The sequence below is a fragment of the Astatotilapia calliptera genome, unplaced genomic scaffold, assembly GCF_900246225.1.
Source record: "Astatotilapia calliptera unplaced genomic scaffold, fAstCal1.2 U_scaffold_1, whole genome shotgun sequence".
Lineage (NCBI taxonomy): Eukaryota > Metazoa > Chordata > Actinopteri > Cichliformes > Cichlidae > Astatotilapia > Astatotilapia calliptera.
This window is the reverse complement of record NW_020535618.1, coordinates 515,974-542,722: the sequence shown is the minus strand read 5'-3', so window position 1 is coordinate 542,722 and position 26,749 is coordinate 515,974. Positions and strand designations below refer to the sequence as shown.

At 41.1% G+C, this 26,749-nt stretch overlaps 1 pseudogene; it reads right to left on the bottom strand.

Annotated features, from left to right (window-relative positions):
• The window catches only part of LOC113017280 (zinc finger protein 658B-like), a 32,721-nt pseudogene extending 6,312 nt beyond the window's left edge, over positions 1-26,409 (bottom strand).
• Positions 26,410-26,749: the final 340 nt, after the last annotated feature.

Below are 26,749 nucleotides of genomic sequence, written 5' to 3'. Positions count from 1 at the left end.
AAATATTGTCGGACATAAACTGGTCTGGGACCGCTGAGTTAAATTAATTCTGCACCCAGTATGTTTACCATTATGTGCATGCTGTAGTACATAGAACGGTTTAGTAAATATTTGCAGACAGTCTTTGTGTAACCGTGTTCATTACATTGCAGCGTAATATGTTTGTATTGAGGATTTAGCAGAACATTGAGCACATAACTGTGTGCCTTTTATTCCATCAATATCCTTAGATCTGAATTATTTATTAGTTATCTGAAATGTGCATTATGAGCTTTCACCAAATGAAGCACTCTAAACACTGCGCTGGAAAAGTCCCTTACTTCACTCACTGAAAAAGGATGAAGATATAAGCAATGATGACTCAGGAAATGAAGGAAGCCCCTGATTTTCTACAAAAATAAGCTAACTCAATCAGAACATTAAAGTTGTTTTTTTTCAATAAACAGCTTGTAAAACACAGAATGCCATTAAGTGCTTATATTTAGTCTTGATGTATACTTAGTGGCACTTTAAGCACAGTCATGCAGCTCTACATCGGCACAAAGTCTCACTCTGTTTTATCCTGCTGGCTTTTTAGAAATCTGCTTAAATGAATGCTGTGATGATGATAATAATAATAATCCAGCTCAGACTAATCAATATTAAACTTTGTTTTATTCAATGCATTTCTTCTGTAACTGAAAAATAAAAACAGATAAAACATAATAGCATGTCTTCAGTCTGAAAAAGGTGAGTCAAAGGAAAAGAACGTCCTCAAATTCATCCAGGCTGCTGGAATTTGTAAATTTCCCCCTCAGGGTAACTCTCCTCCTCATATCTGGTTGTCAAGTCTTTGCCTCGGTGTCATGCTATTTCTTTTCATATTGTTCAAGACCTTTGGATTCTGGAGTTAATTTTCTATTGATTTCATACTTTAAAAATAAATAAATAAATAAATAAATAAATAAATAAATATAAATAAATATATATATATATATATAAATATATATATATATATATATATATATATATATATATATATATATATATATATATACATATATACACACACATACATATTGTAGCGAACCCCCCCGAATGAAGGATGACACTTTACTGATGACGTTTTGAAGGTTTAATGGCAGTAAACCATCAATCTCACCATAAGAGCTGGGGATGTATACATAGAAACAGCGTGTAAGCAAAAATAATCCACACTCTTACAATCGTAAACCTTATAACACTTCCCCTGCCAGTGGCGGACTCCCTCAGACATCGGTGCGTTGGTGGTTCTTTGTGTCTGGGGATGGGCGTCCAGGTACACACCGGCTCACCCCTTGGCGGCCGCTTATCGGGGCCTGGAGCCTGGGGCTCGGTCACTCAGGCACGGCTGGCTGTCGGCGGAGCTCACGGGCGCGTCACTGCAACTCCCCCTGGCTTCTGCTCCGCGGCTGCTGAGTGAGCCCTCATCTGGGACTCTCCTCAGCTCTTTCTGGGACAGTGGTGCGGCTGCCCCTCTGTTGGTCTTCCTTGGTCTCTTGTGTTCTGGGGGCCTCTGGATGTCTGGAGTTTTGATCTCCTCCATACCTGCTTCATGTCCTGGAGGACGGGGCTGTGGCCCCCCCACACCCTCTAGCAGATCATTACATGAAGGAACCTTTTTAAAAAAACAAAAACAAGCGCGTCCATGCTCACAGGTGTACACACGGGTGATCACACCCACAAACTACACCCCTTTTGGCTCCTACCTCAAAGCACACTGTGTTCTGTTGATCTTATGTGCTGCACAATAATGTTTAACATTTAGTATTTACTGTCATATTCCCATATATCATTGTGATGCTGTTTATTCTATTACTCTTGTTCTCTTCTGCTTGTTTTCTTTTTTCTTTCTCAGCAGGTGATCCAGGTGATTGATATATGCATTTTTTTTCTCTGCCCGTTCTGTTGGTTTTTGTCTTTTGCCCTTCTCCCCCGTCCCTCTTCTCAGCTGTTTCTCTTTCCCTCTTTCTTTCTCCCCTTCTTTCCTCCAGTCAAGTCTGTCCCGTATTCAGCAAGTGAAAATAAAATAAACAATAAAAGGTGAATCAAATGGACCATTACGGCAAGGCTGGGATGGTCAGTTTGGTAAAGTAAATCCGTTGGGCATCTTTCTTTGCCTTTAGACAACAATTCTGATGGCAAAAGAGCCAAACGGGACAGGCAAAAAAAAAATAAAAAAATTCCTAAATTGCAAAATAAAATTATGTTCATCCACACATACATAACCAAAGAGGGGCAAATTACAAATTACTACTACCAGACCTCATAAATAGTCACATAGTCGACTCTTTCTACAGAGGTTACCTTAACATCTTTGCACATCTGTAATTTCAACCATTGGTATCCCAAAAGCACCAAAGGAGTTGAGGACTCTGTTGTAAGGGTTTCAGCAGAGGCAGTAAGCGTCATTACTTAAAAATGACATAAGGATGAAACTCAGTGGGAAGCCGAGATGACAGCGAGAAGCATGTTTATGCAAAGTTTCTAGTCTGTCCCATGGACTGATATATAAGGAGACTCAACATTTTGTTCTATATAACAGAGGGCATAAGAAAATGATACACCCAATAATTTTCTCTTGTTACTATACTGGATGTTTTATGTGTCATTAGGCCAATTATAAATAAAGGATATGCATTGACAGAATATGTTGCAGCTCTAAAACCATGGGTCCACTTTATTTCACCTTTTTCTGAATATCTTCAGCTCATGAAACGGCTGTTATGAGTTTCCATCACTAGTGGATGATCTTCCAGTACTTGATGGATTGGTTTAAAAGTTCAGTTTGAATTTATGATCACTTTGATGATCTACTGACTTTCCCCCCTATAGTCTGAGTAAATTTTCAACAACTACCAGATAGATTGCCATGGATAAGTGACAAGAGTGCCTATCAAAATCTGTGACCAATTAGCCTCAGCATTACTCTTTGCTTGTGATAAATGTGCTGGTGGCACATAGAAAAAATGACAACCGTGGTATTAGTTATAACTACATGACTTAACATCATCATTGATGTTAACGTTTAGCTTGTGTAGCTGGTCTAAAGTTCCTGACAGAGCTACACTTTTTTATTAAAATATTCTTGGCCAAGCACAATTAGGAAATACGGAATGAATGAATGCTCTTCTAAACTCTGAAAAACTCTTGTTTTGTTTTTTTTTTAAACAAACTGTATTTAAGAGCTGAGTCAATTAAACACTGGAAAATTTCCCATGGGATTTGAGGGTGGGTGCGGGACCTCAGTATTGGCCCTGTGGAGCAGACCTTTTGATGTACATCCTTCTCCTTAAAAAGAGAAAATACAAAAAAGAGAAAAAAATAAAAATAAAAAAATAACATGAAGTTCGTTTCAACGTAACATTTAACAAATGTAGCGACAGTCACAAAAACATCTAAACGTGTCTTTATTTATATCATAACCATACCTTGTGCCTCTATCAAGGGGGCTTCTAATGACAAAAGAAATCTCCATAGGCTCCGTTAAGCCATCACATTTCAAAACTCCCGCAACTGCTGCTGAAAACTGCGCCAAAACAGTTTTACAGGAAATCGTCCCATCAAAATAAAAGCTTCTACACCCGAACAGGAAGTTGGTAGTAGAAAACAGCAATGAGTGCCAAAATAAGGTGCAAGGAAAGGCATTCAGGGTTATTTACATATATATATATAATTTTGGCACCAGGAATCTGAATTTGAGTATTTTTCTGTACCACATAATGACATAAAATCTAATAAAATACAAATAATGACTGATTTGATGAGCAAAAAGCAATGAGAAAACTCAGAAAAAAATTTGTTACTGCAGCTACAACTCGTGCATCTTGTTAAAGGATGGAAAGGCAAACAGAAACTATAATACACCGGGCCGTATTTATCTGAAATCCAGAGCAGGGAAAGCATTTTCTAGAGATACCACAGAAAAAAAATACTCAAAAGAAGTTTTGATGAAATATTTATTTAAACTTTGACAAAGGATAATTAACTCCAATAAACAATAAAATAAAAGAACAGGAGCATACTGAACTAGAACCTTCATGAAATGTAAGAATGTCAGGTTTTCCCTGAAACAATTTTAACAGTGCTTCCTGGTGGGCCATGATGGTACTGCATGTGGGCTGCAGTAATAACAACAGAAATTCAGCTTTACATTATTTAGGAGCAGGTCAAGTTGCATATTTATAAAAATACATTTATTCAAATAAAAAGTGAATTACAACCAACATAGAACATGATTAGTTTACTCAGAACGTACTGCTCTTTTACTGACGCTTGTGTCCCAGTGGCAGGTGGGTCACACTTTAGCCTTAATGCTAAGTATGAATGGGCAGCATTATCAATTTATAACCAACAACCTTTGTTGCTTCTGTTTTACGAATAAAAGTCTCAACAAATAAATCACTCTTGTGTTTTGATTGATAAAGAATTACAATGTTTCTGGGTTGTTGTTTTTTAAGTGAGCTTCTCCCTTCACTTCGAGAATGGCTTTTCACTCAGGTGTCGCAGTAATTTGACTTCTGGTCAGTGTGAGCTCTACCACCAACACGCTGCTATGACTCACAGCTGTCCTACATGAAACCTTAACCAGTGTGAATTTTCATGTGTTTCTTTAATTGTATCATCTGAATGAATCTTTTCCCACAGGTGCTACAACAATGCGGTTTCTCACCTGTGTGAATTCTCACATGTCGCTCCATACCCGACTTCTCTCTGAATTTTTTACCACAAATAGCACAAGAATACGGTTTCTCCCCCGTATGAATTCTTACATGACGTTCCAAATCGGATTTCTGACCAAATCTTTTCCCACAAACGGTACAAGAATACAGCTTCTCACCTGTGTGAACTCTCAGATGTGTAATCAGATGGGATCTATAGGGAAACATTTTTCCACAGGTGTTGCATTGCACAGAATTTTTCCTTGTATGAGTTTTACTCTGACTGTCTGACACAAGAGTGTCGTCTAGACTTTTACCATGATCTGTTCTCTTCTTCAGCTCTGCTTCAGGAGAGCTGAGAGGAAGGTACTGCTCACTGTTTGGTTCTGGTTCACTGTGGTCACTTTGCTCATAAGTTAGAGTCACCATGAAGGTATCAGCCTCCTGCTTCAGTCCAAGCTGCTCTCCCTCCTGACTGCTGCACAGTTCCTCCTGTTCCTCTTTAATCTGTGGAGGCTCTGGGTCCTCCTGTTCCTCTTTAATCTGGAAAAAGATTAAACTGGAGTTCATCTCCTGGTTACAGACCTGCTGCTCATCCACACTCTCATTTTCCACACAGTCGTGTAGTTGTGGGAGGTCTTCAGGAACTAAAACAAACAGAAAAAAAACAAACAAACAAGGTCACTCATGTAATTATACAAAAACTACAAAGCTCAGCATAACTGGTGCCACAGTAAGGTCCCAGTCATGCTCAAGAAATATATGAATGTATAATATTTTCATCACACGAGGCACCCCGGTGGCACCCTCAGATGCTAGGGGGGGGGGATTTACAGGTACTGATGAGCAGAAAATATATACATATTTTCAATGCTTAAAATTAAAAGTTTCAGGGCTCAAATGTGTAAATGTCACATCAGAAATAAAGAGCACATAGCTTATATATATTAGTATATAAATATATAAATTTGTGAATATACAAGCTTAATAGGGTTCTGCTGACACTGCTCTTGTCATATTTGCAGCATTTATGTTGGGTTTTGGTGTCAGGAAGCAGAAAGACTGTCTGAACAGGGAAAGTTAATAACCACCGTCACAATAGAGCTCAACAGTGAAGCTCAAAGTGAAAATCGCATTCAGGGATTTTGATTATGAGCATAATGTTGTGACCATATAAGTAGACTTGCTAAAGGCTACGACACTGTGAAACGATGGTATGTGCTACGTGATATCAAGCATGTTTGAACAAAAAAGCCTTTGTGGAAAAGAACAAAGCTACCTACGATCGCAAACTGAAACAGTGATGTCTCGATTGGTAAAATTTACAGTTACCACATTTTGTTAATGTCAAAGCTCCTCACTGTGAACAAAAACGTCAAAGTAAACTGCAGGTTGACTGCCATGAAAACGTTTCTAACAACCCTTATCAGAAACTTAAACATGAACCTGTTAAAGAAGGTAACAAGGTTGCTGAAAGTGGCTGAAGCTAAAATAGCCAGAGCCAGTCACAAGCCAGTAGCCTCAGTATAAGCAAAGGATCAAGGAGGAAAGTTACGGAGATGATGAAAAAAATTACCAAAATTTTTTCTTATATTTGCTGAAGTCAGGGTTATACGGTGAGGTGCTGATGCAATGACCTGAGCACCCCCCAATTGCTCATCTTAACCTAAAGGAGGTGGAACACTTAACTGTTTCTACCCTACCAAACCTCTTATTAGAATGTTCCTGATTCCTGAAAGTTCTCTAAGGACATATCTGATAAACATTTTAAATTCCTAAATACAGCTTAGACATTTATTCAGCTGTGTGAAAACCAAGGAGGAACCCACCCAAGGGAAGTTTTATTTTAACTAATCTAATCTAATAACTTTAATCTCAGCCAAACCGATTTACTCACGAACAAATAAAACTGAAAAAAGCCAAACAATAACATTTTTAGGTTATCTAAGTGACATATATATCATGATTAACCTGGGTAGTGAAATGATGTGCCGTGAATTTGCTATTCTCGCCGGCTCTATTGACCATCAAGCTCCCGGCTAACTATCGAGCTGGTGGATAACAGACGTCTCTGAAAACGTCGGAGCACTTCTGCAAATATGTGATATCTTGATAAACCAAGCAGATATTTGAAGTTTACACAGCAACAATCACAGCTGAAAATATGTTAAAAGTTTATTTGTGACCCAAAAAGAGCATTAAGAGAAATATTAAAACTTGGCTGGGCTGCGCTATGAATTCTGGGATATGGTGGGCCACGAAGGACACACCCGTACCATCCTTCAAATTCGGGGAAAAGGAGGACGCATTTGCCGGCTGCATTCGGAACAGTCTACAAATTTGGACAGCCTTTGTCGCGTCACTGTGACGTAAACGGCCTACAATTGCGGCCTCAGAAGGATGCAGCCCATGAATTTGGACACTCCATATGTATCTCCCATTATTTCTTTCTCCTTCTGTTCTTCACATGCCTCCTCCACCACTGGTCTCTTTTGTCTCTCATCTACACCTCAAACCTCATCGCCTGAACTTTAGTCAAGGGTATAACACACACAAAGGTGCATGAACATGCTTATTTATTTATGATATTGTTGCAATTAGGAATTTTCAACATGCAACTTTCCCTCCAATAAACAGTTTAATTACATTCTCACATCACAGAGAGTTCAATCACCAAGTGTCCAAGTGTTCCCTGACTCATTTACTGCTTTTACAAAGTTTTATAATCTCCTCCAAAGTAAATAGTTGGAAATGTCCACAATCAGCATTATGAGGTAAACAGTGACCTGATAGCCTAAACTCGATAAACTACATAAATGCCAGACACAGTGTTTGAGTTGACTGGGGAGGTAAAAACTATCACCTATGAGTTTTTTAAGTGTTTGCATTATTTAAATATATTAAAATATAGTGTGAACAAAAACATTTGTATACACAATCAATAGCAGAAACATGCTCCCTGGAACCAGACCTGGGTAGGGAGTAGGGCTGGGCCATATTATACCGTTCACAGTAATACCGGTACAATGTTATATAGAATATGGGTAAAACGCGCATGTGGAGCGCCTTTGACTTCATACGCACATGGCCGGAAAAGCATGGCGGCAAGGGAAGATGAGAAGGGGGAAAGTGGATCGTTGAGTGAAATGGATGAATTGGTTTGTAAAAATGGTGCAACTTCAGTGGTGTGGAACTAGTTTGGTGTTTGTCTATCAGATAGCCACCAAAGCACAATTTTTTGGTAGAACATGCAAAAAGGCCATTGTTATTACCATATTTATGGGACTATAAGGTGCTCGTAAAAGCCTTAAATTTTCTCAAAAATCGACAGTGCACCTTATAATCCAGTGTGCAGTGAGCTTTAATGCACACAAAAAAACAGCTGCTTGTTTAAGTGAAAATAAATTGATGGGTTTTTTTGCGCTAGTAAAGTTGTGAAGTTGTATTCTGTATTTTGTCTCGCATCAATTATATTGTCAGTTATATCGTTATTGCAAATTTTCAAATATATACCGTGATAAAGGGGTGGCAAATTCCAGGCCTCGAGGGCCGGTGTCCTGCAGGTTTTAGATGTGTCCTTCATCCATCACAGCTGATTTAAACGGCTAAACTACCTTTCCAATATTTCTTGAAGTTCTCCAGAAGCCCAGTAATGAACTAATCATTTGATTCAGGTGTGTTGACCCAGGGTGTTATCTAAAACCTGCAGGACATCAGCTCTCGAGGCCTGGAGTTTGCCAAACCTGCCATACCCTAGCTAGTTAGAGCCCGAAGAAGATAGATGGGCTCACTCCTGTAGTCCCATCTCCTAGGGCAGGGGTGTCAAACTCCAGTTCTGGAGGGCCAGCATCCTGCTTGTTTTTGAGATATCCTGGCCCTACCTGCTGCCAATTACCTGGATCAGGTGTGCTTTGCCATTAAGAAGCTTCAAGGGGCGATCGTGGCTCAAGAGTTGGGAGTTCGCCTTGTAATCGGAAGGTTGCTGGTTCGAGCCCCAGCTTGGTCAGTCTCGGTCGTTGTGTCCTTGGGCAAGACACTTCACCCGTTGCCTACTGGTGGTCAGAGGGCCCGGTGGTGCCAGTGTCCAGCAGCCTCGCCTCTGTCAGTGCACCCCAGGGTGGCTGTGACTACAATGTAGCTTGCCATCACCAGTGTGTGAATGTGTGTGTGAATGGGTGGATGACTGGTTGTGTAAAGCGCTTTTCTAAGGACTAGAAAAGCGCTATACAAATACAAATACAGGCCATTTACCAGTTAGTAGGAAAACAAGCAGGACAGCAGCCCTCGAGGCCTGGAGTTTGACACCTTTGGCCTATGAGTTAGAGCCAATGTGTGTCAGGCGGTGGTCTGACACACAATCCTCAGCTATCAAGTGGTGAAGGAGCCTGAGCTAGTGAATGAAGCTGAAAGATACCAAAAGCAAAAGGGTCTAGACTGACCAGACCCCTCGTTAGAGATAAGGTAAGAAGCTGATAGTAGAGTCAATACTGCCCCACATTGAAATTGCCAGTTGAGGAAGTTCAGGCACCTGAAAAGCTCTTAGGTGACTCCTGGGCTCCCAGAAAAGGTTTTTCAACCATGTCACCAGAAAAGATACCCAGGTTCAAGACATGCTGAAGAGATTATATCTCTCAGCTACGTTGTTAGCTGGGAAGAGGGAGGTACAGACTTCCTTGCTTAAGCTGCTGTCCTGCAACTCGGTCCTGGATAAGCAGAAGAAAATGGTTGTAGTTCAAGAGGTGGGAATGATTGACACTTAGCAGCAACCACGTTGACCAAAAGTTTATAAACGCACCACAGTGGAATGATTTTTTCCCAGTAGGCTGGTATGTAAATTATCTTTATTTCAGCATGCAGCATACCTGTCATAGTAAGTTTAGAGCACTTGGTGCTGATAAGTGTCTTTAAATGGAGCTGCAATGCCTTTCAGTGGTTTCACTGAATTTGCCAATACAACAAGTTGCAAACAGCCGTTCATACAAAATATGTCTGTGTTAATATAATCTACATGCAGTGTTACAAAAACAATGTCTTGATCAAAGGTAAATATATGTAATGAACCCTGGTGATCAGACTATTAATTGTGTAATTCTGTAATGTAGTTCTCATGTAATGGTTTTCTTGATATGCCTCTGACCCGTTTGAATGGATGCCTTCACCTTCTGTAAGTTACACTGTGTTGGTCAGTCAGCTTGACAGGCAGGTACATAAAATTGCATAAAATAAGAAAATGTGCTTCCATCAGTTCACCAGCTGCTCACATGGATCCCAACAATAACACAACTCATTTAACAGAATCAACAGACAGATGCAATTTACAGGATGTTAAAGTGGTGATGTGCATACAATCAGCCTGACAATGTAAACACAACAATAAAGATTCTCAGGGAAGCAGAATGGTTTCCATTTTCATCATGAATAACGTGATGATTTAATTGACAGACGGTTTGTCACTCAGGTGTGTCAGCGTGTAAACCAGTGCACTGACTATCTAAACTTGAGTGGGGGTGCAGTGATTGTTAGGGAAATGATTAATCATAGTTAGTCTTTTACTACAAACTAACTGCACATTTGACCTGACAGGCGGGTCAGTCTGTCTCTACAGTAACATCATGGCCTTTGGTCACATGTCTGCCTGCAGTGTTTCCACAAACATCTCTTCATGTTTGTGGAAACACTGAATTGTCCTACATCTGCTCAGCCTTTGAAGTAAACTCAGGTCTGTTTGAATTTAGTCAGTAAGTATAAATAAATAAATAAATAACAGCGAATAGTTTCTTAGTTCTAACTCACTAATCTACAGGCTGAGTTGGTGGCTATACTGGCCAACAACTGAAATCCTGTTATTTGATTATTAGCATTATATTTTTTAATCTTACTGACTATTTATGTCGTAGTGTTTACGTCTGAACACGGGTCTTTTTAAACTCCAATTTTCGTCCGGAGTTTTGTCGAAATGCTGACAAACAACAGTAAACCTGGAGCACCCAGTTTAACTTCTTCTAGTAAAGTCAGTCACACTGAAGAATCTGAGCTTGAGCAGCACAGAGATAAAAACATGTCCATACCTGTGATGTGTGAGTTTCTGTCGGGTTTCCGGCTGATATCCAGCAGTCTGTGCTGACGGTTGATCTCCTCCTCATACTGGACGATGGTTTTTTGAACCTCTGAGAAGATTTCCTCACAAACAGCAGTTAGTCTCTCCTTGATGAACTCTCTCAGATACTGAGCTGAACTCATCGCTGCTTCCGCTGAGGCTGGACGGATCGATACAAGCATCGATGAAGCGATACAGACGTTGGGATCAGATCCACACTGACGTGACGGTTTGTGTCTCGCCTTTAATTTCGATCCGCTTCGTCAAACAGCAGCCATGTCTGTGCACCCCGCTCTTGGCTCCTCCCCTGCTCTGCAGTGGTTTGCTCCAGTCACGTGAGGAATGTTTTTTCTCCTGCAAAACTTTATTCATATCACAGAAAACAGGATAAACAGGTTCGTACGAATGTGCAACATGCTGAAAAACAGTTCCTTCAACTTGTTATTGATACAGTATGGATCACAGGTCCTCCTGCTGACTTTGGTAACATTATGAGGACACGTTTAGGTGCAGCATTAAAAACCTCAGTTGATACTTCTAGTTGTATGAATATTTTGTATTTGTCCACAAATTCTTTGTATGATAACAAAAACATTTCGATAAAGCAACTCTATCGTGATTCATTTATCAAAGCATATATGATAACAGTCTTATTTTTTACTTGAACACTATTCATTTACATAATTATGTTTGTTTTAATCCAAGGCTTAGATTGTTCTTTCTATTTTTCTCCTCTCTGTGTCAGTGGGATAACTGTACATGTACTCTTATCTCTGCGTGAGTGCAGCACAGCACACAGCAGCACAGACAGTATACAAGGAAAACAAACTGTGTGGCATTGTACAACAGAACAAGAATTGATAATCCAGTTTTGTTTTGTGACCTCTCTTCAGTGATGTGAAAGTAAAGATTGTGTTACTAAATTAAGCTAAGCTAAGATGCTGAAATTAACATTTCCTTAGTACCGAAATTAAACATGATTGAGCAACTAAGAATCATATTTCATCAGGGAGCTGTTTTGAACAAAAAAGATTTTGTTCAGTATTTTGAGGGTTTGGGCAACAAAGGATGTTCATGAACAGGTCGCAAGGAAAACTTTGTTTTTCTAAGTTGTTGCACTTTAAAGCATCAGACAGTTTCAGTTTCTAATCTGCAACATTAGTGCTGCTTTCTCCGGGAAGAAGAAGCTGGTGAGCTAAACAGCTGTGCCTCAGCGCGCAGGACAGCAGCACTGAGGCTAAAGACTGTGTATCCATGGAAAAATGGAGATATCACACTTGCAGCTTAGGAAGCAATTTTGCTGGCGGGGAAGCAGGTGGAGCTTTACGGCATCTCCAAGGAACCCCCAGAGCTAAATGATGAGCAGGGGAGGTTAAGCAGGAGAAACAGAGGTGAAGACAAGCAGACGACCCGATGAGGAATGAGGAGCGGGGGGGGTCATCAAATTCAATTTCCTTGTTTTCACGAAATCCAGACTCAATTTCACGGCAAGCACTTGAGAGCTCCAGATACCCCTGACTGGCATATGGCATGGTAGTAAATACATCATAGTGCAGGACCCACACATGCAGGGCCTTGGAGTGGGGGTATGTCACCAGGGTGCAGAGGAGGCTACCCCCCCGGTCCCCTTCTGGCTGCCTCTGCCTCAATTTTATCCCACAACTTAGACATTCACATTACTCACACTCTCATTACACATACATATAGGATCTTGGGGGTGGGCACGATACATGGAATCCAAATTACCATCAGGGTGTATACCTCACCCCTGGCATCGTTGCCCACCTCTCAATTTTAAATACACGTAGACATTGAGGGCCAGCAGGAGGGACCATGCGCTTACCTGCTGCTCTCTGGTAGGTAGCTCCATGCCCTCCTGGGTTTTAAATGCACCTTAGAACACACATGCATCAACACTACAATGAGCGGGTGGAGGGAGGTTTGGAGTCTTCTCTCACCCCCATTCTCTGCGGCCTGCTGGAGCGGGGGGGCTAGGAGGAGGAGTTGGCCGTCCGACTGCGGTCTGGAGTGTGGGGCCTCCCTGCTGCTGCGGAGTCGGGGCGGTCTGCCTCTCCCCACCGCAGGGAAAAGGGTAACACCACCTGGGTCTGGGTGCAGTTCCCCCCTCCAGGGGCAAGGGTACCTAGACCCGGTTTGTAGAGTACGCTTGGGGAGTGTGATCGTGTGTACAGCGTCTCTTTATGTCTGTCTCCACGTTGGTTGAGTGTGGAGTAAGTGCATATGAGAGCATGAGGGTGGGAATGGATGTTTGTGTCTGTGTGTGCCTGTATTTCTGTGTCTATATGTCAGGTTGGGTGTCAGGCGTCACCTCTCTGGGGACATCTCAGGCCCTCCAAGGTTTGGAGGCCTATCTCCCCCTACCACCACTTCCCCTGCCAGTGGCGGACGCCCTCAGACATCGGTGCGTTGGTGGTTCTTTGTGGGCGTCCAGGTACACACCGGCTCACTCCTTGATGGCCGCTTATCGGGGCCTGGAGCCTGGGGCTCGCTCAGGCCACTTCGGAGGTGGGGTGCCCCCGACCTCTCGGCCTGGGGCTCAGTCACTCAGGCACAGCTGGCTGCCGGCGGAGCTCACGGGCGCGTCACTGCAACTCCCCCTGGCTTCTGCTCCGCGGCTGCTGAGTGAGCCCTCATCCGGGACTCTCCTCAGCTCTTTCCGGGACAGTGGCGCAGCTGCCCCTCTGTTGGTCTTCCTTGGTCTCTTGTGTTCTGGGGGCCTCTGGATGTCTGGAGTTTTGATCTCCTCCATACCTGCTTCATGCCCTGAAGGACGGGGCTGTGGCCCCCCCACACCCTCTAGCAGATCATTACATGAAGGAACCTTTTAAAAACAAGCGCGTCCATGCTCACAGGTGTACACACGGGTGATCACACCCACAAACTACACCCTTTTTGGCTCCTACCTCAAAGCACATTGTGTTCTGTTGATCTTATGTGCTGCACAATAATGTTTAACATTTAGTATTTACTGTCATATTCCCATATATCATTGTGATGTTGTTTATTCTATTACTCTTGTTCTCTTCTGCTTGTTTCTTTTTTCTTTCTCAGCAGGTGATCCAGGTGATTGATATATGCATTTTTTTTTCTGCCCATTCTGTTGGTTTTTGTCTTTTGCCCTTCTCCCCCGTCCCTCTTCTCAGCTGTTTCTCTTTCCCTCTTTCTTTCTCCCCTTCTTTCCCCCAGTCAAGTCTGTCCCGTATTCAGCAAGTGAAAATAAAATAAACAATAAAAGGTGAATCAAATGGACCATTACGGCAAGGCTGGGATGGTCAGTTTGGTAAAGTAAATCCGTTGGGCATCTTTCTTTGCCTTTAGACAACAATTCTGATGGCAAAAGAGCCAAACGGGACAGGCAAAAAAAAAAAAAAAAAGGCATGGTAGTAAATACATCATAGTTACCTCGGGTGTTTTTGTGTCTAATTAACAGTAACAGTAGGATTGTAAACCATGTTGGATTAGCAGCAGCTGTTATTAAATGTTGTAGCTTTAGTCTTTTGTAGAAACATGTTTCCTTGGCTCAGCTTTCGATAATGGTACAGCAGCTCTATGTGATCAGCACTTCATAGCTCTTACCAAAATGTTACCTTGGGGATCTCAGACAATCTGTGGATCAGTTTTCAATAGAACTGTTTCCTCATGTTAATGTCTGTGGTACGTTTTTTAGTTAAGGTATTTAGCACATCTTTTTAAACTGTGGGAGAAGGTAAACTCTACAGAGAGGCTCCAGCTGAGCGTGAAGTTTGAACCAGAGCCTTTGTGCAGCAAGACCACATCAATAACCACGTCACAAACACAATCTTCTTGTTTCTCACTAAAGGGCAGCTACACTAAAACTTTATTATAAAACATTGCTACATATTGGGGTAAACTTTAAATTCAATGGAACAAATTTTGTTTAGAAAGAATTTCTTTCAGACTGTTGAAATAAATTCATACTCAAATAAAAACTAGAACACTTCAGTTCTGGACATGTTAGCAAACCTGTTAGTTATCCAAACCTGCATGCCCTGTGTGAAAAAAGTGATTGCCTCCTAAACCTAATAAGTGGTTGGGCCACCCTTAAAGGCATCTACTGCAATCAAGCGTTTGTGATAACTGTCAATGAGTCTTTTACAGCACTGTGGAAGAATCTTGGTCTACTCATCTTTGCAGAATTCTTGTGCTTAAGCCACATTGGAAGGTTTATGAGCATGACCCCAATTACTTTGCTCTCATTTGTTCCTGAATTTCCTTGGATCACAGCGAGACATGTGGCTTTTAAGAATCTCACGGTCTACTTGTCTTTGTCAAGCAGGTCCTATTTAAGTGATTTCTTGATTAAGAACAAGTGTGGCAGTATTCAGGCCTGGATGCAGCTAGAGAAATAGAACTAAACTTTCCAAAGATGTGGTACACCAAGGTTAATTTATGTTATAATGGTGGGTGGGGTCAAGCAGCAATAATTAACACATTAATTTAGAAACTGTATTTAGTGTTTACTTGTGTTATCTTTATTATTTAAATGTAGTTGATGATCTGAAACATTTAAGTGTGACAAAATTAAAAGAAAAAAAAAAACAGCAAGGGGGCAAACACCATTTCAGCTCATAGCAGCTCCATATGATATGCCTATATCCATCATGCACCTGAAAGCACAAGCCAGTGTCATGAAACTTATATCTGTCCCTTGCTGCAACCCGGCCCTCGAGGACTGGAGCTTGACACCCCTGTTCTAGAGTCCAAGCGCATTCCCAAAGAAGAAAAGCTTTTAAATCACTCCAAGTTATTTGCATATAATTTCAGATTGGTGCAACTTTCTTATTGCAAAATAACAAAAATTTCTTCAGAAAGTCTAAATCTAGTGTTCTAATTAGCTGCGCTGTAAACATGAGTGAAACCATCATCAGAGAGCCTCCACTATTTTCCGTGGTTCAGCCATCCAGTCGATTTCTTCCAGGTAATTTAATCAGGATACCAGTTACTTGGGAGTTACTTAGAAATAGAGCAAACCTCATTCCAGGCTTTTAATTGACCCTTCCCACCACTGGATTCCTGGTTAGTCAGTGCTGCTTATACCAAGTACAATGCCCCGAGACATGATTATTCAAAGAGTCAAAACATCACTTTCTATATTTATATTAAACATCAGAAACAAACTTATGTTAAATAAGAAAGATGTGCTGCGTTCATATTAGAGGTTTCATCTCAGAAAAAAAAAATACTCAAAAGATGTTTGAATCAAGTTTTTATTTAAACTTTAAGACAACATAAACACTAATAAACAACAGAACTAAACAATGAACCATCAGAGCAAAACAACTTTAACCTTCATCAAATCTAGGATCAGGATTTTCCTGATACAATAATAAAATAAATAATATAAACTGAATAAACAATACTGAGAGGATATAACTGCTTTAAGTCATATCTGCATTCTTAGCAGCAGTGTTCAAGTTGATTGTTTGCTATTATCATTTAAAAACAGCAAAAACTCAAAAGGTTGAAGGTTTACTGAACAGGCACATGATTCGTGTCTCACAGTGACTCCAAAATAATTTCCTGTCTTTGAACAATTAAAAAAAATTAAAAACTGTCAACGTGTTTCTCAATCAATCATAAGACAATTATGTGATAGTTTTTCCATAATTATTGATCAGAAAAAAATACATGTTAATTAATTAACATGCTGGGAAGTAATACGGACTCATCAATTATAATTTGAAGCCCATTTTAGAAAAATGCCCGAAACAAGAGATTGTACAAAGATTGAACTGTTTGACTTGTACAATTATCATCTGCCTGTAAAGGCTGCCCAGTTAAATTTAATGCTATGATTCTTTTTCCATATCTTTCACACTGTGGCAACCGAATCAGCCAGTACAGTGGCATTACTGTAAAATTTAGGAAGGATATAATATAATATGCTTTTTTTAAATACATTTTTCCTTATTAAAACTGTACTTTAGATGTGTAAATGGCCTTGGCCTTAAATCAGTTACATGATTTGGAAATTCAGCAGTAAAGGTGTAAACACAAGGAGAGTTATTAATAATTGTAGGTTACCAAAATGTAGACACATTTGGTCTGCTCTCTGCTAGAGTTAAAGACCCACAGATTTTGAATACTTTGCCACTGAAAAATAAAAATATTAGTCACTAAATTTTAAATGCAAAGGTAAAGTTATGTCTTTAGTCGACAGACACACCAGTGCCTCCAAACAAGCTCGCGGAATTAAAATTATGAAGTAGCAAGATGCAGTCTCACTGAATCCGTCTCAATTTGAGTTGACAGTGAAGACTAAAAACTACCAGTTTTAACATTGTGTTGATAGGGAGGGTTTTCTAAGCACGGCGCATGCCCTTGTGATCGGGGGCAAAAAAACAAAGTATTGGTTGAACAATTCACCACATCAGGACCTCCTCAACATTGGACACTTTCAAAGCTCGTCTAAAAACCCATTTTTATTCCTTGGCTTTTAAATCAGAATGAGTTTGTACTCTTACTCAAATCTAATTTTTTGAGAGAACGAGGGCCTCTGTAATGAGGGCGCAGAAACCCGATAAATTAATTAAAACATAATAATTAATCAACAATAATAATTATTGCAAATTATAAATAATTAATACATTTTTGAATATACAATAATTATTCTAAAAAAATAAAATAAAAAGTATCTTTATGCCGCCGAAACCTGTGATCTGGTATTCTCTCTCTTTTTTTTTTTTAGATTATAATTCTAATTATTTTTGCTATAAAGACACAATTTCCTACTTTTCCCCTATTGCGGGGGTCCCGGGACGTAACTCCTGTGACAACTGAGAGAATGCTGTAGTCTAAAAGACCCGTTTTTATTGTTTTTCGCCACTGACACACTCAGCACAAGCTGTGCTGACACAAACCAAAATGCTGCAAAAAATAGAAAAAAAAATCAGTTTTTAGCCAAAGAACACAAATGGACTGATGTAGAAACAGAAGATGTCTATCAGCTTTTTGGTCTCTGGATTTACATATCGCTGCCAAGACTAAGACTACACAATCATGGAGACACAATCATGCCTTGTCTGTGCCCCTTCCATCAATGACATATAGACAAGAGACAGGTCCAGAGCCATATTTTGGAACATCCACCTCACTGATCCTGAGTAGGTGGTAAAAAATTATGAAATCCTCTGTGGCAGCCAGCTTATTAACACCCGAGGAGGGAACTGGCAGTTGATGAAAGGATGGTGGCACCTAAAGCAAAGCCTGGCATGACACAATACATGACGGACAAACCAACTAAATGAGGGATGAAAGGTTTTACATTGGCTGAATCAACCTTTAGATTCATCACATACACTGTTAAGACTTTAAAAGCAAGTGATGCTGTCTTATGTCTTATGATGTGGTGATGAACCTTTTTCAGCTGTTGCTTAGCACAGGATGCCATGTTTACATGGACAGTTGTTTTGTACCAGTCCCAAATGTTCCTGGATCTGACCAGCACAAGATGTGGTGCATGTAGTATCTACACAGGGAATGCCTGGGAGGGAGGGAAAATACTCTCAACAAAAAAATGCGAATTAGGATCTGTGAGATGGATCAGAGATGACCCACTTGATATTGTGAAGTGGATGGACACGTGGGAGGTGCCTGTGTGCACCACCATCCACCTGTATGTCCAGGGTGAAGAGAAAGGTGGAGGATGCAGATGGACACTGGGCTGTGAGAGGGGCTGACATACTAGACCAGTTCATTCAGTATTAGTCCACCCACAGCAAGACTGCTGCAGGTACGGGACTGTGCTCTTACACTTCCTGGAGATTGAGACAAGAAAAGCATTCATCTTGCACCGTGAGGCGATCAGTGCCATGCAGGTGCTGCCCATGGCACACAAAGAATTTGTGGCGGAGCTGGTGTGTCAGCATGGAGACAGGCATTCCTCACAGCAGAAGAGCTGAGAAGATTGTGTTCCCATTGTCACAGACAACGATGCCGTCCAAAAAGGCACTAAAGGCAAACGCTTATTTATACACCGTCTCGAGGTGGACAGCAAGAGGAGTGACACACCCCGGAAATATCAGGACTGTGATGTGCCCCTCTGTCTTGTGGTGGACAGGAACTGTTTTTGTAGAGGCATCTTATTGTGACACCTGATTGTTTTATTATGAATATTGTTGTTATTGCTGTTTTTTAAGGGTTTGATTTTATACTTTTTTATATTAACTGGTGCATTAGTTACTTGCCAAATTGCCCATAGGTGTGAATAATTGACCATCTATGTTTTAGCTCAGGAGCTGACCTGTCCAGGGCATACCCATATCAGCCTACGTCAGCTGTGATAGGCTTTGAAATGCAGAAATCTTAATGTATCATCCTTAAATAAAAAACATTTATTTTTACTGCTCTGCTCTACACAAAAAATACTGACTTCTTCACTCAAGTGTTGCAGTCATTAAACTTCTGGTCAGTGTGAGCTTTATGACCAACAGACTACTACTACTACTCACAGCTATCTTATCTAAGCACGAAACTTCAAGTAGTATGAATTTTCATGTGCCTACTTAAGTGTGGCTTTTGAACAAAGCTTTTGCCACAGATGCTACAAGAATGTGGTTTCTCTCCCGTGTGAAGTTTTACGTGAGTTTGCAGTGTTGATTTATGACTAAATTTTCTCCCACACGTGCTACACGAATACGGCTTCTCACCTGTGTGACTTCTTACATGCGTTTTCATTCCTGATTTCTGAATGAATCTTTTCCCACAAGTACTACAAGAATACCGCTTCTCACCTGTGTGGACTCTCCTGTGAGCTATGATCCCTGACAGGTCAGTAAATCTTTTCCCACAAGTGTTACAACAATGTGGCCTTTCACCTGTGTGAATTCTTAGATGGCGTTGCAACTCTGGTTTCAGACCGAAACTTTTCCCACAGGTGCTACAAGTAAATGGCTTCTCACCTGTGTGTGTTCTCAAATGACGCTTCAAATTTGATTTCTGAATGAATCCTTTGCCACAAGTGGTGCAACAATGTGGTTTCTCACCTGTATGAACTCTTAAATGTGCAGTCAGATTAGATGTATGTAAGGTTTTCCCACAGATTTCACATTGTACATACTTTTTCACTTTGTCAGATTTACTTTGACTCTCTGACACAGTGGTGTTGTCCAAGCTCTGACTGTGTTTCCTCTTCTTCAGCTCTGCATTTTTACTTGATTCTGAGTCCACATGCTTGTCTTCATGATCTTGGCTCTCTGCTTCAGGAGAGCTGTGAAAAAGGAGCTGCTCTTTGTTTGACTCTGGTTCACTGTGGTCACTTTCCTCATAAGATCGAGTCACCATGAAGATATCAGTCTCTTGCTTCAGTTCAACCTGCTCTCCCTCCTGACTGCTGCGGAGTTCCTCCTGTTCTTCTTTAATATGTGAAGGCGCTGGATCCTCCTGGTCCAGACTGGAGTTCTTCTCCTGGTTACAGACCTGCTGGTCTGTGAGAACTTCCTTCTCACAAATGTGTTGGTGTCGGAGGTCTGAAGAGACAAATTGGGAGAAATGATAGAAAAAAAACAACAACAACCCAAACATCTGAGGAACATATTCTGATTTGAGCCGTTGTCTCTTGATAGTAGTCACTTCTGTGTCATTTTAAATCTCAGTAACCTTCTGCTCTTAACTCTTAGGCCTGTGTCTTGGTTAAAGACAAAGGAAGAGGAGTGGGTGAGGCATTGTTAGAGAAGAAAAGGCAGGAACATGAAGGTTAGAGTACAGGCTAACCTTATCTTGACCTCACTGGTACTTTACTTTCAGTGTCATCTCTGCAAACCAACACAGTTTGTCACCATGGAAGATGTCTGCTCCACCTCTGCTGTAGTTGTCACGCCTCAAGAGTCTGTGCATGGACCTCTTCTTTTCACCATCTATGCCCTTTCTTCATTACCACCTACTCAGCTGGACTTGGCACGGTTCACCACACACGCATACTTGGTTATAATGGAAAATCGATCAATTTGAGTTGAGTCGTGGCGTATCGTGCAGAGTCGATTTGAATAGGCATTAATGGAAAAGGGGCTTATATGTACCCCCTGCTCAGATTTCCCACCACCATGGTCTCTGCTTCCATTTCTATGCTGAAGATACACAACTTACCCTCACAATCACGTGCCATCTAACCCCCCCCAATATAAACAGTAATAAAACAGTGCTCCTGTTTGTGGCCCCCAAAGTCTCACTCAAAAATCCTTCACTGCCCCGACCCTCAATACCTGTGCGACCTGCTGAAGCCAAACGCACAGTCTCAGACACTATGGTGCTCTGCCTTGCATCTGCGTTCTGTCCCTCGCGTTAACCTCTAGTGACAGAGCCTTCTGTGTGGCAGCCCCGACCCTCTGAAACGCTCTCCCATCTTAGTTTTGCAAAACCTCATCACTGGACTCTTAAGAAACGTAAAACTGACCTCTTCAACAAAGCCTTTCAAACTCTAGCATTTTTGTATGTTTATAAATTGATTTATTTAAACTCCTTTGTACCGTGCCCCTGGGTTTCTTGAAAGGCGCTATACAAATAAGTTTTGTTATTATCATTGTTAAATATAGGGATGTGACTCCCCCATTCCTTATTTTCCTACTGGCCCCTTTGCTTTTCTGTAGAAACGAGAAATCGACTGGTATTTATTTCAGGAACAAGGGCCGCGTGCAGGGTTGTAGTAACTACAGTTAATAAGCCAGACATGCGAAACGTTAGCAGAAGTTAGGTTAAGGAGAGAGGTGATGATGAGCAAGCAGTAGTATGACTTCATGTTGCTTATTACAGTTGGACCTTCAATTCTTCCTGTGCCTCTAAAAAGACAAAAAAAATAACTTTAAGCTCTGATTAGGATCCTACGTGAGTCATATTCATTGTCATTAAGCCCATCACAGTTTTACATACCCTTTCTGTGCAAGTTTATCTCAGGTTTCCAGATGGTCCCCAGCAGTCTGAGCTGCTCTTCATCAGTCCAGACGATAATGCCTTCAGTCTGCTTCAGTCCAAGCTGCTCTCCCTCCTGACTGCTGCAGAGCTCCTCCTGTCCCTCTTTAATCTGTGGAGGCTCTGGGTCCTCCTGGTCCAGACTGGAGTTCCTCTGCTGGTTACAGACCTGCTCCTCATCCAGACCCTCCTCTTCCTCACAGTCATGCTGTTGTGGGAGGCCTTGAGAAAACAAAGAAACACAGGAACAATAATCGAGAAGGTGTTGATACAAAAAAAAAAACACACACACAACACTATTTTACAAAAGCATGAATCAAAACCTGAATAAATGGTGATCATTTACACACAAATGTTTTAGAGACAGTGAGCTCAGATTGTGGCGTGACTGGTGTCACAGTGAGATGTTGATCGTGTTAAATAAACTACATAAATATAAAATATTTTCATCAGCTGAGGCGCTCCCTGGTGGCACCCTCACATGCCTTGATGCACTGCAGCTTTTTGCAGGAATGTTTTCCACATTTGAAATGATCTGGTGTAAATTTTTAGAGCACAATATGCTTACAGTTAGGGCTGGGCTATATCATACCGTTCACGGTAATACCGGTGTAATTTTGGGCAACGATAGGAAAATGACATATCGCGATAGAATATGGTAAAACGCGCACGCGCAGTGCCTTTGTTTACATACGTACATGGTGGCGATGCAGAATGAGAAGAAAATGAGAAGAGCGAAAGCGGATCGTTGAATGAAACGGATGAACCAGAACTGGTTTGTAAAAATGCTGCAACTTCACTGGTGTGGAACTGGTTTAGCTTTCGTCCGTCAGACACACAACAAACCACTATTTTTGGTAGAGCGTGCTAGCGGGCCGTCGTTATTACCATGTTGTTTGGAAAATACAGCACACTTAAAATCAATCCTTTGATTTTTCTAAAAATCGACAGTGCCCCTTATAATCCCGTGTGCCTTATGTATGAATTCTGGTTGTGTTTACTGACCTCGAAATGATTTTATGTACACGGCACTCGAAAATCTGTCAAATGTTTTAGTGCGACTTTGCTAAGCTACGAAGCCGCACCACTTGATGGATTGTTGGAATATTACGGCTATCGTAGGCAGGAGCCTCGCGGAGTGATATGTACTGTGCTGCATTGTGTGTGTGTGTGTGTGTGTGTGTGTGTGTGTGTGTAACCTCTTTTTAAGTTTTGTGGATATTATACATGGTTATGGTCATAATATGTCAGCCCATTTCACTGGAAATGCCTTTTGGTTAAACTGTCAGCAAGGAATTTGCATTTCCACTGTTACGTTTTTATATAACTTTAATGCACATAAAAACAGCTGCTTGTTTAAGTGAAAATACATTGATGGGTTTTTTTGCACTAATAAAGTTGTGGAGTTGTAAAGTATTTTGTCTAGTGTCAATTATATCGTCAGTTATATCGTTATCGCAAATTTTCAAATGTATATCGTGATAAATGTTTTTGGTCATATCACCCTGCTCTACTTACAGTCTACAAAAATCACAAGTCCAAAAAGGCTAGGCAGCGCCTGTACCACCTACGACAACTGAGGAAGTTCGGGGTCTCTCCGGGGCTCCTCAGGACTTTCTATACAGGCGCTGCGTAGAGCATCCTCACACAGAACATCACATCATGGTAATGGGAACAGCTGTATTAACCCTCCTGCCATCCTTTAAAAAAACTCACACCCATCACCCTAGGGACCATTCTCAGCCACGCCATAAAAAGACCATATATCCATATTTTATTCCACTTTAAATTAGCCAACCTTGTAAAACTACTTCTCCCTGAAATATTCATGTAAAGTTTTAATTATATTTTCGTTGTTTTAACCCTTCAAATCCCAGTGTTATTACATGAGCGCCCTGTGTTATTAGCCCCAAAAACCAAAAAACGAAACTAAATATTTCCACAAAAAACCAGTTGAAGTAATATGTGATTGTCATTATAAGTAGGCCTTTAGATGGACCAAAGATTGGCACCAACATACATTTTGACCTGCCATTATTTTTTTGCATTTTTTGCAATTTAAAAATTAAAACTTCAAGGCCCTGAGTCTTCATTGACGTCCAAGAAAAGAAGAAAAAATAAAATCATATGATGATAATTTGGGGTTGAAAAATAGCGTTTATAATGGAAGTCAATGGGCAGAAAATGGTCCCCAGGGTGATGGGTGTGGGGATTTCTGCTGCTCAGCCATTTTAGGCTGATTTAAGGAATTCACACTGGAATATTAACATTGACAGGTAAAAACTATCCTGTGGCAAGTTTGGTTATATTCCACTGAACACAGTGGAAATGGCAGCCATTTAACACATAGCAGTGGCACAAAAAGGTCCCAAGAAGGCAGGAAGGTTAAGGACCAAAAAGCTCTTCAGAGAGTGATCCGTACAGCAGAACGCTGCTGCAGGACTGCTCTCCCCTCCCTGCAGGACTAGAGCAGCTCAAATACTGAAGGAGTCGTTCCGCTCCAGCAATAAACTGTTCCAGCTTCTGCAATCAGGCAGAAGGTTCTGCACCATGCGGACAAGAACAGAGAGGCTCAAGAGGAGCTTCTACCCTCAGGCCATCTGTGTGTTAACTCAGCCCCCCCCCAATCAACCATAACGAACTGAGAAAGGACTCACATATTCCCATTTCATGCCTGATCCTTCTGACTTCATTGCGGCACAAGCCACTTTAACACCCCACTCACACAATGTACATTCCCAAATTTTGAACTGTAAATTTCCAGATTGTTTTATTCTAACTTAATGTACATAATTCACTCACTTATCACACGTAATGTCCTCTTTGTATATATCTACTTACTTACTGTATATATTGTTTTTTGTCTCTCTATTTTGCACAGTTGAGGAGCGTATCAGGTCACATTTCACTGTGTGTTAAACTGGTACAACTATGTACGTGACAAATAAAGTGATCTTGAATCTGATATTAAGCTTGTTTTATTTCATTTCATTTTACTTTTTAAAGCCTTTTATTAATGATTATCATAGAAAAGAACCAGCCTACCCTAAACAGAAACAGTGATGTCTCTTATTGGTGGATGTAGCAGTGACCATGGACCCGCACCAGTCCAACATAGCCCGTCACTGGACACTGACCCACAGCACTGCTAAATACCCACTTTAACTTCTTCTAGTAAAATCAGTCACGCTGAAGAATCTGAGCTTGAGCAGCACAGAGTTAAAAACATGTCCATACCTATGATGTGTGAGTTTCTGTCGGGTTTCCGGCTGATATCCAGCAGTCTGTGCTGACGGTGTATCTCCTCCTCATACTGGACGATGGTTTTTTGAACCTCTGAGAAGATTTCTTCACAAACAGCAGTTAGTCTCTGCTTGATGAACTCTCTCAGATACTGAACTGAACTCATTGCTGCTTCAACTCAGGCTGGGCGGATCGATACAAGCATTGATAGAAGCGATACCGACAGTGGTATTGGTACCAAATCCGCACTAATGTGACGGGATCAGTACTTTAATTTGTGTCTCTCCTTTAAGTTTAGTCCACTTCATCAAACAGCAGCCATGGCCACACACCCACAGCACCTCTCGTTCTTCACAGCTTAATGGCATTTGGCAAACAGATCCATTATCGTCACCTGTGCAGACAGGAGTAAAGCAGGGAAATCAGGTACACACTTCCTGTGTGGCTCTCCCTGACAAATTCTTCCAATTCTAGCAAATTACTGCATCCAAGATAAAAAAATCACAGTGCTTCACTCATGATATGATGTGATATATGTGCAATGTATATTTTCTGTCATCTTTAAATCACGTCCTCACAGTGAAACTTTTGTCATTCTTATTTAATCCAATAAAACAGAAACAAGTAATCTGAGCTGCTTTGATACTTACAGCATCTCAGAACAAAACCATCTCCGTGGTGGGGAGGTCTAACCTCATAGCTAATTTATCCACTGTACATCTTACTTTGCTCATAAAACTTAATAACAGCAGCCAAACCGTTGCCATTACATTTCTCCCTGTAATATGCGTTTTAAACCAGCACTATTTTCCCTGTTTTCTTTTCTTTTTTCTATTTCAGGTACTCCCCATACCCCCACAGACGCTCTTTTGTTGTCAGGCAGCAGACTGTGGAGTTCATTAACGCTTATTTGACTGAGTCGTGTGTCTTTATCTTGCTGAACCACATCCCTACAAACACTCATCAGAGAGCCGTTTCTCAGTATTTTAGCACTCTTCATCTCCCTACAGGCGTATTTATCGCTGTTGTAGCTGAATCCGGTTCCACTCACCGATCGACGACCGTCTGGAGACGATTTTATGATCACTTTAAATCCGTCCTCGTGTCTCGTTGTCACGGTTACACTGCGCTCACTGTCCGTTTCCTCCACCTTACAGGTTTACTTTCACTCTGCTTGTCGTTTTTCGCCTGTTTTAACGTATTTCCGCTCTCCCGCCATCTACTTCTGTTCGCATTTCACTTCCTGATACGTCACTTCTCTCCTGCCCATTCACAACCAGCTGGCCAAACCCTGGTCGGCCCCGCCCCCTCCACTTCAGCTCTACTGTGGTCACTTGGAAGAGCTAAGTTTCTTTGTCTACTCTAAAACTATTTCTGTATTTTATTTCTCTAAACTATTTTATATCGCACAGAGACAGCGTTAACATCTAAATGTGCATCAGATGTGCAACATGTTGAAAGACACGGAACAACTGACGGAAAAAGTGTGGACTTTATACCAGTTTTTAAATTGTGTTGATAGGCCACGTAAAACCAGAGTTATGATAGAAAATATATGCAATGTTTGGTTTTCATCCTGAATACTATTGTTGTTTATATTTACTGTGGGAAGAAACGGGAAAAACAGCGTCTTATAAGGAAAACGCTCGAAAGCCTGTGAGCAAAACCCCAAAAAACCCCACCCTTTCCGAAGGGTGGGGTTTTTTGTATGTACAATGTCGACCAGTCAAAAAAATGATATGGCAACATGACATTAAGTTGTTTAGGAAGGGGGACGTGAGGGGCG